Source organism: Mycteria americana, chromosome 4 (assembly GCF_035582795.1).
Source record: "Mycteria americana isolate JAX WOST 10 ecotype Jacksonville Zoo and Gardens chromosome 4, USCA_MyAme_1.0, whole genome shotgun sequence".
NCBI classification, from domain to species: Eukaryota; Metazoa; Chordata; class Aves; order Ciconiiformes; family Ciconiidae; genus Mycteria; species Mycteria americana.
Genome location: NC_134368.1, coordinates 38,787,102 through 38,798,307, shown reverse-complemented (window position 1 = coordinate 38,798,307; position 11,206 = coordinate 38,787,102). Strand labels below are relative to the sequence as shown.

The following is an 11,206-nucleotide window of genomic DNA, read 5'->3' as shown; positions in this document are numbered from 1 at the left end:
GTTTCTGAGAATACACAAGAGGTTTTTAAGAGACTTCCAAAGTTTATGTTTACAGAACAGAAGCTCACAAATTAACCCAAATACATTTTTCTCATCTTTTACTATGTTCACGTATCTCTAGCTTTAATAATCTCAATGTTGCATTTATGAATACTGCTTGCACTTTCAAGGCTGTATTCCAGTTAAATTAGTAAAATAATATTAAAAGAGTAAAATAATATTTGCAATTGACTGCAGTGATAACTAGGAGGAAAGTAACACATACAGGATTATTCATGGTACAATTTCATGAAAGTTAATAACAAAAATAATATATACTGAAAGAATGAAAGTAACCCATACAGACACACCACTTTTTTTTTAACTCCCACAACTTTGATGTATGTCACACAGAATCACAGAATCACAGAATCATATAGGTTGATGTCAGTGGTGCTCGCCTTCATACGCAGAATCCAAAGGTCCCCGCTTGGACCTGGTTTACACCTTTCTCTATTGACCCGCTTTTCTGGTGCTGGAGAAGGAGCAGGGCTCCTTTTCACCCTTTTGCGTTAGTCCTTAACTGATGTGGAGCGTCTCTGTTCTGTGAGGTGGAGCGTGGCATTGTCCTCAAGTACTCATCCCAGCCTCTCTGTTCATCCAATTCCAAGCGAGTGAGATGAATCTCCTGCAGTACAAAGAAGTGTCTTAAAAACAGTTGTCCAATAAAATTGTTCTGTTTAATACTGGTAGGTTTACAAAACCAGCTTTTCAGAGGTTAGTCCTTTCTCAGCAGAGTTCACAGACAATGTCAGGAAACAATAGCCTGTGTCAGTGGAGATTGTACCTTGTAGGGTGGATGGCAGCCTCGATCCCCATGCAGAGGTAAACATAAATAAACACCCACTGTGTTTTTTCTATTTTCCCTGGCTGACCTCCACTGTTGTAGCTGAGCTTTCCTCTTGTGATATTTGCCAGGTTATATAAAAAAGATGTGCCTCCTGGCTGAAATGATGAAACACAAAGCCTGTTCTCAGGCTGTGGAAGCCTGATGGATGTGAAACAGCTGGCGGTCTGCAGCTGGGCTCCAAAAGGAAGTCTGAGAGATGCAATTGGTGCTATGGTTAAAGATGAATACATTTTTCTGCTTTAGACTGATGTATAGAAATCTGCACAATGTAAATTTGCTGATTCATATATTTTTAAGAATATAGAGAGAGATGATTTATTGGAGTGGAACATTAGAATTGGGTATTTCTTGGTAAATCAAACTGGCATTTAGCATACAAAGGGGGCAATATACTGAAAAAAATATAATATTTTTGCTTTTTAAATATCTGGCATCTGAGGTAGCCTGTGCTGCAAATAACTGAGGTATGCAGATCTTACCAGAAAAAAAGTACAAAGAAACTGTCCAGGAAAGAAAAGGGGAGTGGAGAGTGAAACATTTGCTATGACAAGGACCGAAAGTGGAAGTCTGTGATGCAGCCAAGAAGTGGTGAGAGAGAATGAGGAAGAGCCACAAAAGCAAGCAGGGAAGTGCTGTCACTGACAATGGACAGCAGGCACAAAACCCAAGAAAAGCCAGCGTTTAAATGCCCTAGATACAAGTAACATAGCACTGGCTCTTCGTTTATCTAACAAGAGATATACAATTTTCCTATGAGGCTGATTTCATAGAGGAAAGAAAGTGACAGGATGTTATCAGGGAATGCACTAGGAATGAAAAGCTTAGACAGCTTTAAGAGCAACTAAAATGATTCATGAAATAAGTGGGGCAGAGGTAAGCCTTCTTTTTCTAAGGGGGAAAAGTTAGTCAGACAACAAAAGCAGAGAGAGAAAAATACTAGTTGGGGAATCACAGATCATGGAAGAAATAAGGATAAAATTAAATAATGTTAGATTTATTCTGAGAATATTTCAGAATATTCAGATAGGGAACAGGCAGGTTAGAAATGTAGAATTCTGGACAAATATATTTACCTCACTGGACAGAGAAGACTGTAAAAGAGAGACAGATGAGGTAAAACCAGGGTTCTGCTGAAGCCAGTGTCCAAAATCTTCAACAAAGCCAGGATTTCACTCAAAGGACACAAAAGCATGCAGAAGAATTTCTTAGAAATCAGCAGATAGCATCCTAATAAGCTAATGAAAAGGAGGAAATGGTTTAGAAGTGTAGAGACAGGAAAGAGAATAAACACAAAGTAGAAACTTCAGGATACTGATCCCAAAGCTCAGAAAAGTTGCCTATTTTCCTGGCGTTTATATAATTATGATTTAACACCAATGAAATTGATAAACGGAGATCTACAATGATTTTTGGTTTATGTCTATACAAAGCTGAACATGTATTCAGTATATTCAGATAGGTGAGTTCTGTGTGTGTGTACATTTAGCAAATTTAAGTCAGGGCTGATATTTAAATAGGCATTACAATAGACCTCAGTTAAAATCACTCATGCCTCAAAGCTTATATAAATCACTTACGTACAAATTTAGAATGCAGTAGCAGAAATAATCTTTTTCAGAATACTCTAAAAAGTAGAACTGTACTATAAAAAGTTAAATATCCTTTAAATATATTATACTTGCTATTTTTGTTTAGTCAGCATAAAGTGGCTGGTAAATAGTCAAATACATTTAATCTCTAAAAGTCTCCTAATCTGCAGATACATTGAAGGACCTGGGCATCCTACATGGAATATATATGAACCGCAAGTATCTGTCTGACATCGTGACCTGCAAAATCCCTTTTCAGCCAGGTCGAATCCTGCAGAAATTTCAGCTCTCTAGAATGTTCTGGTTTCATTTTGGATTTATTCACAATAATCTCACGCTGTCAGATGTGAGAAGTTTAACAATCTTCAAACTTGCTCATTCTCCCTGTATCTCTTGAAAAGTTTAATCCAGTAGGTAAACTCAGACCTCAAAATGCAGATGCAGCCACATCTTGCATTCAGCGAAGTAATTCCATGATTTGCACACCAGTTTCCTATGGATGATTGAACTGTAATTGATTTGTATCAAGGTTTTATCAGGAGCTCACCCATCTTCAGACACTGGACACCCAGGAAAGAGTTGCTAGGAACACCCTTGTAAGTGGGACAGAACCGTAAAACATGACATTGGATTAAGGATTTTCCAACAATATTTCTCCTCTATGGATTCTATGTGCAGTACAGTACATCTTCTTGAGAGGGCATGAGCAGGGTCTCTTTCTTCTATCTTGCTGTCTGACTTCAGGAGACTTTTAGGAGTGTCTTATTTTGAGAAACTTTACCTTTCCGTCAAACTGGTTAAAAGTAGCCAAGAAGTTCAGAAGTTCCTAGGTGGAGACTAGAACAGAAGTATATAGATGGTACAATCACAAAAAACCAAATTCCCTGTAATTTATTTAATCATATTTGTAAGTAAAAATTCATCCCGTCATAAAGAAAATAGAAGATTTTAAAAAAAATAATGTGGGGTATTTTTGAGCACATTTCTATAATTCCTGTTTTCTTAATGGAAGGAATCAGACTGAATGTCGGCTGCAGCTTGAATGCCTTGTCTGTCCTGTGCATGTTGTGTTTACAGCCATATTTAACGTAGAAGTCTTGCATTTGATTTATAAAAGAAGCTGTAAGATGCTGTATTCCCAGCTTTCTAGCTTCATAGGTATCATGTAGCTGAAATGATATAGTAACTACTGCAGTTCTACACATATATTTCAGGAATTATCTAAAGTATGGTTTATATATGCTTTATACAATGCAGGAAATTAAAATCAAAAGAAGGGAAATTCTCTGTATATGTAGAAAATTATCCGTATGTTTTCTTTACGTATTCTTAAACTGACTTTACTAGTAGAATCATCAGATTGAACGCTCATACCCATACAACATACAGTTCCCTTTTAAATTAGGAAAAATATACGTTATTTTATAATGCCGATATATAACGCTGGGCAGTTATAACACAGCCTGGCACTGTTTTTAAGTAGTATTTTAACTTACTTTGCATGATCGACCAGGGGAAAAAAATGCCAAAAGGCGGCTGCAGTAGGGCTACCGTGTTCACGGAACGCGGAGGAGCTTCTAACTGCCTTTTCGCTCCGACCGAGAGCTGCCGCGGCGCAGCCCGGCTGCGGGGACCCGCTGGCTGCCCCCCGCCGCGCCCCGGGCAGGGTGACGGGCGGTGCCAGCCCCCGGCGGCGGCAGGGGCGGGCGGGGCCGAGCGGGCGGGCGCGGCCTGGCGGCGGGGGCGGGGGGAGCCCGGGGGCGGCCTCTCGCAGCTGCTGGCGGGGCGCGGTCCCGGGTTTCGGGATGCCCCGTGGCCGCACCCCAGGGAGGGAAGGGAGGCTCCGAGCCCGGCCGCTCGCCCGTCAGGGCTCCGGACCCGCCCCGGGCTGTTGAGGTGCGGCCGTTTTCCCGGCGGAGCGAGGGGAGAGCAGCGTGCGCGCACGGTGGGATCCCTCCTGCGCTCCCCGCAGCCGGGCGTCGCTCCTGCGCCGGCACTGAGCCCTGCGCCCGAAGCTCTTTTTCGGCTGGAGTGTATTTGCCTCCTTGCGTTGCTCTTCTGAAATCGTAGATGCTTGCTTGCACTTTCAAATACCAGATTGCCTTTATCTATCCATAATTCACATGCCTGGTGGGCTTTTATAGATAGGATTGCTCAAAGTCCCGGGAAAACTTTGTGCTCTGGTGACTACATTACTTTGCGCCGCGTTTCTACCCAAGGTTACTGACAATGCAGAATAGACAGCTGCAGGGAATATTTGTTCAATTTTTGCAGTATAGACCTTGGCATGTTAAGTGAAATAAGTAATGAGAGGAGGCTTGCTCCACTACAGGAGGATATAAACTGCAGAGTCTGAAATGCTCCTTTCAGCTGTAGGCTCCTCTCAACAGTCCCGTCGTTCAGTACGAGACACTGTCTGCAGAGACATGAGGCAGGCAGGCAGGGTTATGTCCTGGGTTTTGTATGGGTTACATTTCAGTTATGTCCTGAAATATCTCAGGAAGGCTGAGCAGAGGACAATCCTCAAAGCCCTTCCAGCATTTCCAGAGGGAAATGCTAATAGGTATGCAAAAAAAAAAAAAAATGAAGTAGAGCTAAAAATAAGCATGTTTTATCAAAAGAGTCATAATAATGATTTGCGTGTGTACAAATTACAGCCAGTTTAAACACAGACGAACAGATTGAACTTTGATTGTTGTGAATACAGAACATATTCTCATTTATATTGTTTGATTGAAAATCGTTATTACTTTGCCTATAATTGCCATAATTTATCACATCGTTAAAATTTGCCAGTAATATGGTACTATTTGTCTACAGTTCCACGCTAATTGCACATAATTAATTATTCACTTTGCTCGATTGCTAATTGCCTTTAACATACACTTAAATATAAACATAAAAATACCACTCCAAAGAGAATAGAAAAATAATTTGTTAAACTTCTTACATCAGTTATAATTGTGGTTTCTTAGAGTGAGGGATTGGTAAAAGTATTAAAACAGTAGATCATGACTTTGTAAATTATGAGGGAGGAATTCCCATGCTCGGTTTCTGTGCACTTGAGTGTACTTCAGAGCTATGTAACCAGGTAAATTGTAATCTCTGAAGTGAGAGCCTATAAGGAGGAATAAGCAAAAAATCTGGTTTAAAATATCAATAATCTTACTCTTACCTTTTTGAAAATACAGTTTTTATTGTCCTGAGGCTTAAGGAGGGAAGGCCCCAACCTTGACACAGCAACGATTGCTAATAAAAGACAGGTTTACAGCACATTGGCTCCATGGTTTTGCCCTTTCTGGTGAAGGGGTCTTGTGCAGCTGTAGAGAAAGCAAAACACTTAATGCTTTCTCAGTGCATCAGCGTGAAGAAATAAGACTTTGTATGATTTAGGTCAAAATTACACCTTTAAATGCAATTTATAACACGTTTCGAAAGAAACAAGTAATAGTCTAAGCAGAAGAAAATCGTAGCATCAAAATATAAATCATTTTCCTGAAGTCAACTATCTCTAGAACTTGGAAGTGTTTCATAATCAGATAGTTATTATAATCCAACATATACCTGTTGTCCCTGGTGCATATGTATATGCATATGTATGTATGTGTACATTTCTAGACCTGCAATCTGGGGATAAGCTTGAGAGTCTATCCAGTCTAGATTTAGTGTGCTGTATATCTGTAATTAGTTTGCATTACTAGCATGTCTTGGGTATTACTGAGAAGGGCTGTTGCAAAAGAGCTAGTCGACAAAGTTGGGGGGTTTTATTAGCTTAAAAATACAAAAAACATGTATATGTATTTTATAATAATTATTTTGAGAGCAATACTAATTGGAGAAAATAGTTTAATGGACTTATAAATGGATAAGAACAAACTGTACCTCAAAGATGATTGCAGCTCGCTTAGGATTCAGAATGCCATCCCATTTTCATTCTCAGTATGAATTGAGATTGTATTGTACACTACATAAATGATTTTGCTCGGCTTTTTAAAAGGCAGTATGTATTAATATTTTAAACTGAAGTAATTGCTTCTTGTTCAGCAATGGGTTTCATTTATGAGTGTTTATCCCTAGCAAATGGAAAGTATGGTTAATCTAAGTTAAAAATGGATTCTTTAAATAGCCCTAATTACATTCTGTTTATATTTGTATGTTTTAGACACTTAAGATTTAATCGGTAGCAGTTCTAACAAACCATAATGTTTATTAGCTGGTTTTAAATTATTGTTATGGATGGGAGTTCAATGAGAAAATAAATGATGATTTGTCTACTATAATGCATGGTAAATAAAAGATGGACCAACATGGAAAAGAGAAATTATATATTCTATCATTTTGTTTTTATATTAGAAACAGACAGAATGGAAGAAAACTTGAAAAAAAGAAGGGAACAGCTTCCGTTTCTCATTTCACTTATACAGATTCTTTGTAATTTTGCATGTTTGCTTGTTTGAATCAAAATTTTGGAGTGTTATTGTTCTTTTAACTTTATTTTGCATTAATCATAACAATTTGTTACTAGATACTGGCACTCTCTTAAACACTATTAACAGTACACTCCCAAATCATATCTTGTAAACTAGATTTTCAGCAGCAACTGAAATTACTATTAGCAATACTACAGTATGGAAGGGATCAGGTACAAAATTATTACTGAAGCCTCTATTTTATTATCTTGCATAAACACCGTGAAAGTGAGGAGATGAGTTCTTAGATAACCAGAAATTTTTTTGCAATGAACTGTTCACATCAATAGAAAGACATGGTGTAAAGTATATAGTAGAAGAAAATGGTAATCTTAAATCCTCCTCTAGCTAGACCTGTCTAGATAATGTATAAGGACTGACTGAAAACTAATTATCTTAGATTTAATATTATATGATATTTAATGAGATCACTTTTAAAAAATAAACTATCAAAATATTTTTAAATCAAATACTCTTAAAGTGCAGTACTAAAATATATTAAATGTTAAAAGGAGTCTCAGTTCTTTTAACTAAAAAGTAATGAATCCAAAATGAAAATGAGTCTGGATTATATTGGTGTTATGTATCTCTCGGCGTTCAGGGTAGAGTTCTGCTGTTCAGGGTAATACGGCAACCAAAACCTGGTTACTTAAACACATGGAGCCAGATTCCCTGGTTGGCTTTGCAATGTTCTTGTGATTTCTGGAAACAGGTTAGAAAGAGGCTATTTCAGTACATGTTTGCCTGGCAGTGCTCCAAAAGGTTAGGCTGTTCAGGATTTATCAGAATACCCTGCCAAGAAACGCCTGACGTGCTGTATGTGATCCCAGGAAGATGGGGGTGAGCGGGCAGGGTGTGCCAGCTCCAGATCAGCAGAATTCTTCTTCCATAAGGGGAGTTGTCAGCAGTCAACAGAGTTCTATTTGCCTTTTTTAAATATGATTTTATGCCTTTTTTGATATAACTGAATTCTATCAATCTAAAAATGGGCAGTGGTACTATATATTTGTTTAATGTTTTCAACTGATTTTCAACTGATTTTCTGTGGACACAAAGTCTTGCAGTCACATTATGCGCGTGTGCATTTCCATCTGCTTCTCTCCCACCTCCTCAGTAACTTTGAAACACGAGTGCTTCAACTAAATTTAACAGGGGCTAGAGGTCTCAAAAATAATTATGTTCTTACAAGCTCCAGGAAAAGAGAACACATATAACCTCTGAGTGCCCCGTTAGAGAGAAAACAGGCAACAGGAGATCAATCCCAGTTAGACATTGGAGAATCCGTGTGGGGGGAAAAAAGCATTGGAAACCTCCTAACTGCAGGAAAACCTTCGGAGTTTCCACCTTCTTAAACAGCTAAATCAACCACAAGTCACAGTCACATTGGAAAACAGTTTAGTTTTTTCTGGTACTTCAGAGTTAGTATGTTATGAACATTTAGAGGAAAAGAATACCTCTGAATTGGTTAAAAAAATTTAATGATTAATTCTAAGCTATTCACTGGCGATATTGAAAGCATTCTTTGAAATACACAGTTTTTACAATCTGTCGAATTATTCTGCTTCTTTTGCTGTTACACTGTCTACTCAGACATTAAATGGAATAGCTCTTTTCTCCTTGTTAAGCTTATTTGATCTGAAAAAAATAACAAGGTTTAATAAAATCTAACTTTGAATTAGCTGATTAAAGCTGAGTCTCTTAAAATATGTGATTTCCCTCTGTGGTTCAGATAATCTTCTTTTCTTATCTGATCTAGAGTTGTTCAAGGCCTCATGGAGATTTCCAAGTTACTAGTAGAATATAAAATTAATTTACACAAATCTATTTTGCTTTAATTTCCCCTAATAAAATGGTAAAATTCTGATTGTAAAGTAAGGGTTTGCCTTTGTGTATGTGAATAATCTTGGGTTTCTTACTAGAAGTTGACTGGCAGGCAATTGTCTGCTGTTGAAAGAAGTGCTGTCAGAAGGTTAAATAATGTAGTTTTAGATATTTAGGGCTTGCTTATTCTCTCTCACAGAAAAGATTCATGAAAAGCAGTATTACTGAAATTATTAGATTGTGTCCTCTTCCCCTGTAGGGAGAGAGGTTTTTACTTACAATGAAGAGGAAAATTCAGACAGGATTCCTTCACAAAGATGACAACGGCTGTACAGCTGGAAGAGCTCAGCTTTGCTTCAGTAAATAAATATTCATGGAAGACTAGGACATTGTATATGCTTCTTAAATTTAGCTTTGAATCTGGTTGACAGATATGTAAAATGGATGCCAACATCTCCCAAATGTGAAAGCCTCAACCTTGCTGGAACCTTTTTAGAAATTTCTTCCTCCTTTAGACCTCAGAATTTTTTTCCATTATACTGAAAGTAAAAACTTTCTCACTTTAAAGACAGACATGGAATGTGAATGGTTTGGCCCACAGAAAGCATCAGCCCCTGCTCAGGGAGACCCTGGCCAATAAATTGCTGGAGGTTAACTCAGGCTTTTGGAAAAGTATTTCCATACATCTGCCCTGTGCTTACCCTCTTCCAGAAGTGTCTGTTGTTGGCCACTACTGGAGGCAGAACGTTGGGTTAGGTGGAGTGTTAGTTGAACGCATTGCACCTGATTTTATATTATGTTTCATGGTCAGCATCTCAAAGTCTGTCTCTTTTCATTTTGCTTTCTGAATAAGTCTAATGGTTTTAGATTGAGGAGATGAAATCAGGAATTTAAACCTGGTGGGAATGCCTTAACAGTTCTTCATTATTTGAGGGATGCTCTTTCTCAATCTACTCATGTTGGAACTGTTCTGTTTTGTATAAATAGTTCATATCATCATGATGAGGAAAAACTGATTGCCTTGATGGGTGTGGTACTCAGTTGAGGTGTTTGGTCTGATTTAAGGAAAGAGAGGACTTTAAGCCCTTGCCAGATGGTTGCCCCAATCATTGATCTCTTTTATGGTTTTGACAATCAATTCCATTCTTAGAAATTTTCTAGTTGGTACTGGGTCAGGTTCCCTGGTATAGGTAGGTGATAGTTGTTTTCCCAACACAGCCAAGATACACTTTTCAAAGCCTCAGAGGAAACATAAAAATCACTTGGGCTCTACTCTCATTTAGTCAGGAAAAATTATAAAGGATTGATTAAGATTAAAGGTCTTAACTCTAGGGAAGCATGTAAGGGGAGAAGGAAATTTCTTGAATCCTCTGAAAATGTCGTAGAGAGGTGCCACTGCACATGTTTCTAGGGAGGCATGCTAGTGGCCTCATGAAAAAAGGAGAGGTGGCAAAGCATTTGAAGCCGAGTCATGTATGCCATTTAGGTTAATTTTTGTAAAAAGCCTAAATGTATGTAAAGTAAACGGGATAAAACTAAACTAACAGTGATCACATTTACAATATTATTCTGTCTCTCTATATACTTATATCTAATACATATTGAATCTCATCTAGACAGGGGCATTTTTTTAAATTATGATTGCATCATTCCCCCTTATATTTACATTTTAAAAACAAATTCTGTGTACCCAAGGTCATATTTTAAAGCCTGTCCTCCATGCTGTTGCCCCTAATGACCGATGCTCATGGATTCTGTATTGACTCACGTGATGACACTTTACCATGCTGATATGCTTCTTCGACCCACCTTGGAAGTTACATTAGCTCACTATAGATTTTGCACAGAAGATCAAATCGATTTAAATTTATTCATATGTCCTATGAATCTGGTGATGTTTTCCTCTTTTGTTTTGCAAACATGACATTTGCTTTCCGGTCCCCTAGCTTGAATAGATTTTGCAGTTTGAGAAAAGCAGAGAGAAAAACACAACAGTACCCCTTGCCATTTCTCTCTGATGGTTCTTTTTTTGCTGTTCTTTTCGTTTGCCCTATGTTATACAATCAAGTCTTTAATTACTGAGATTAGAAATTACTAAAAACTCTTCATTTTGACTGAATAGACTCTGCTATGCCAGATTTATTTGCCTTTTAAAATAGTTAATTGCATACAGTTAGTATTCCTTGCCATATTTGCCTGTGTTCTTCAAATTCTGAGTGAAAAATGTTCCAAGACAAAGACTTATTTTCAGCATTTTAGAAAGCTGTTCAGATAGTGCATCGATAGCATCTCAGCAGGTGGAGGTCCCATATGATTCCACCATTCAAGAGAACTTCTTTCATATGTGATTAATTCCAGGACCCATTTAATCCACCACATTATGGTGGTCAATTTGGGACATCTGTGCTGATGAAAATGACTTTTGATTGTACCTAGAT

At 38.0% G+C, this 11,206-nt stretch overlaps 1 long non-coding RNA gene across 2 annotated transcripts; it reads right to left on the bottom strand.

Annotated features, from left to right (window-relative positions):
- Positions 1-429: 429 nt before the first annotated feature.
- On the bottom strand, positions 430-4,182 carry LOC142409125 (uncharacterized). Of its 2 annotated transcripts, none has more exons than XR_012775513.1 (4): positions 3,975-4,182; positions 2,905-3,315; positions 827-2,124; positions 430-667 (listed from the first exon to the last, which is right to left on the bottom strand). It is a non-coding gene; the product is annotated as an uncharacterized LOC142409125 (long non-coding RNA). The 2 variants fall into 2 exon arrangements; XR_012775512.1 differs by having other exon boundaries at positions 827-1,097.
- Positions 4,183-11,206: the final 7,024 nt, after the last annotated feature.